Raw genomic sequence first — 3,508 nt, 5'->3', positions numbered from 1 at the left:
TTATAAGTATCTTAAAAGGATAACTCATAGGATAACAACATATTTGTCATATGTCGCATGTAGTTTTTAACCCCTTGTTTTGTAAGTGCTTAGTTATTGCCCTTACTACAAACATTTGAACACACAAATGATTTTGTTTCAAAATGTTACAGAATGATACATCAATTGGGTTAATACCATAAAAGCCATAAGTTTGACACCCAGATTCTAAAATAGCCCTAAATGGATTTTTTTTTTGTGTCTAATTAGCCTAAATAATTGTGACCCCGTTACAAAATCGTTTTATCAGCCGCTTAACATCAGGTCAAAGTACGCAGCCGGTCACCACTCTCCTATACTACTCGATCGTTCGTACACCACCAAATATCACCTTTCACTGAAACGTCTTGCATCAAAAAATGGTTTCATGTAGTTGGTCTTAGGAAGAAGAAGGGTTTGAAAAGGGTTTCTTAGACGATTGTTGCATGCAAAAAGCTTCTATTTTGAAGTTGAAAGTCACTGAAGTAGAAAGGTACATGGGGTGCCAATAAGAAATTGATGTGTATGTGTGTTCTTATCTTACATAATCGAGTTCCATAGTGTCACTTACTAGTTTAATATTTCATCTTGAACAGATGGCTTCATCATCTGGAACTAAAAAAGTAAAAGGGCTTGAAAAGGTTTATGTAAGGGACGAGGACTCTAATGATGATCTCATAGATTTCTCTTTCTTGGATTTTGCACTAGAGACCTTTAAACCAACCTCAAACATGTCTGATGACCCATTCCTTAACATATTATGTGATGAAAATATGCTAAGGAGGACCGTTGATGGAATGGGAGATGATGATCAGGAAGTTGGTGTTAAGGATCCAGAACATGATCATATTGATGATCAAAATGACAGTGAAGTGGGTGTAGAGTATGGGGTTCGTGATCCAGACATCCATTGGAAACAAATAAAGTCTGTAGTGGGAGAGTGTTATGAGTCCCCTTCTCAACTTAGGTTTGCATTAACTAACTATGTAGTAGCTAATGGATACTAGTTGTGGTTTATGAAGAGCGATAGGCATAGAGTGATTGCTAGGTGTGGGAAAATATATAAAAAAAATACCCATGTCCTTTTAGATTTTATGCTGCTTGGAAGTATAATGAACGAACATTTCATATTAAATCTATATGTGACATACATCTATATGCTAGAAATTTTAATTTTGGAACTTTGGTTAGTTGCAACTGATTGGCCAAACATTACCTGAAGGATATTATTATGAAGCCAAAGATGACATTAACTGAGATGAAGGAAGATGTACTTAGGATGTTTTCAATAAATGTATGTAAGGGGTAATGTCACAAGGCTAGGACAAAGGCAAGAGAGATGATAGAAGGTAAGTTAGAAGAACATTATGCAAAGGTATGAGACTATGCTACAAAAATCCTCAGGTCTAACCCAGGGAGAACTTGTAAGGTGGGAGTAGATTCTAATGCTGGTGGCATGAACTATTTCAAAAGGTTTTATGTGTGCTTAAAGGCTTTTAAGGATGGTTGGAGTAGGGGTTGCAGACATGTGATAGGTTTGGATGCTTGTTTCCTAAAGGGTTAGATCAAGGGAGAGCTTTTGACTGCTGTTGGAAGAGGTGCAGACAATCATGTATATCCAATAGCATGGGCAGTGATTGATGTATAGAACAAAGATAATTGGACTTTGTTTATTGAGCTATTAGTTGCTAATCTTGACCTTGATTGTGGTAGGGGTCTTGTGGTTATTTCCGATCAGCACAAGGTAAATTATATTGTAAATTTGTTTAATTATTATTTATTTATAATAATTTTGTTTATTCAATGTTAGGGTCTACTACAAGCTCTTACAGAACTACTTCCATATGTTGAACATAGACAATGTGCCAGACACATCTATGCAAACTTCAGGAAGAAATACACTGGGTTAGAGCTCAAGAACTTGTTTTGGGAAGCTGCCAAAAGTACTGTGGAGGGAGACTTCATAGCAACAAATGAAGAAAATCAAACACATAACTCCCAGTGGCTATGAATGGTTGATGTCAAACAAACCACATTCTTGGTGTAGGGCATTTTTCTCTCATTGATATGCTTGTGAGGCTATAGAGAATGACATATCAGAGTGTTTTAATTCGATGATCATTCACATGAGAAAAAGACTAATTTTAACAATGGTTGAGGAAATCAAGATTTATTTGATGAATAGGTTTTAACATCAAGCTGCTACAATTTCTCAATGGAAAGGTGACTATGGACCAAACACCTTAGAGAAGATTAAGGAGTTTGGAAAGCATATGAGGCATGGTTATTTGATTTTAATTTTCATCTTAACTCTATACATGTACATTACCAATTACTTATAATTTTAGGTTCTGGATAGTAATACCAAGTGGAGGGGCATTATTTGAGACAAGGCATGGATATTTAGCTTACAAGGTGGATTTAGATGCTCATTCTTGTTCATTTGGATTATGGGAGATATCAGGGTTACCATGTTCCATACTCAAGCTGCAATCAATTTCACACATAGAGATCCAGCTGTTTTTATTTCCTTTTGGTTCCATAAGGATAAGTTCATAGAGACATACAGGGACAACATCTTACATGTTAAGGGAAGTAATATGTGGCCCTATACTGAATATTTGAAGCCCTTACCACCCTTTCTCAGGAGAATGTCTGGAAGGCCAAAAACAAAGAGAAGAAGACATGCCTTAGAATGTCATGATTCGAAGTTCCCAACTCAAAAGGGAAAGGTTAGCATGACTGTTAGGTATGGGAAATGTATGGAACTTGGTGATAATAAGTTGTCTTGTAAGAATGGAGAAGGTCCAAGCGACCCTGTCCCTAAAAGGAAAAATGGTAGACCACAGGGAGATGGGGAGGGAATTCAACTATGAAAATTGCAAAGACACCAAGGAAAGTAGGTGAGGGAAAGAAGAAAGCTTTTGATAACACATCAAAAGAAGCTAGTGAGGGAAAGATGAAAGCTGCTGAGGGCACATCAAAACAAGCAGGTAAGATGATAGATGTTGATCAGTCAATTTCTCTTTTGAATAGAATGAAGATGATGGCAAGGAGGGGAGGTAAGATCAAATATGTAGGGAGAATAGGGGTTGTGCATGGTAATTTAAGTCAAACTGTGGCAGGTGTTGATGAAGTTGTACTTACCTTCCATGAAAACCTTCACCATGAAGATTTTGAAACTATTAAAGATATGCAGGCATCTGGATATGATCATGGGGAAATTGCTGAAGCTTTTAATAAGGTGTGTAGTTATAAATTTAATTATTAACACAATTTTCTTGAACATTATGTGATAATATGTTAATTTCTTATTCACAGATGACAAAAGAGAGGAAGGAGATATTGGTTGAGAGTATAGTTAATGAAGAGACCAGTCAAGTAACACAAGATCCATTGGTAAGAAAAATGAAGCCCTCAAAAAGAGTTATCAAGATTAAGTTGACAAAAGCAGTGCATGATCCAGATGGCGATTGTTCAACAACTGAGA

The sequence above is a fragment of the Lactuca sativa genome, chromosome 4, assembly GCF_002870075.4.
Source record: "Lactuca sativa cultivar Salinas chromosome 4, Lsat_Salinas_v11, whole genome shotgun sequence".
NCBI lineage: Eukaryota > Viridiplantae > Streptophyta > Magnoliopsida > Asterales > Asteraceae > Lactuca > Lactuca sativa.
Note: the sequence above shows the minus strand (reverse complement) of the source record.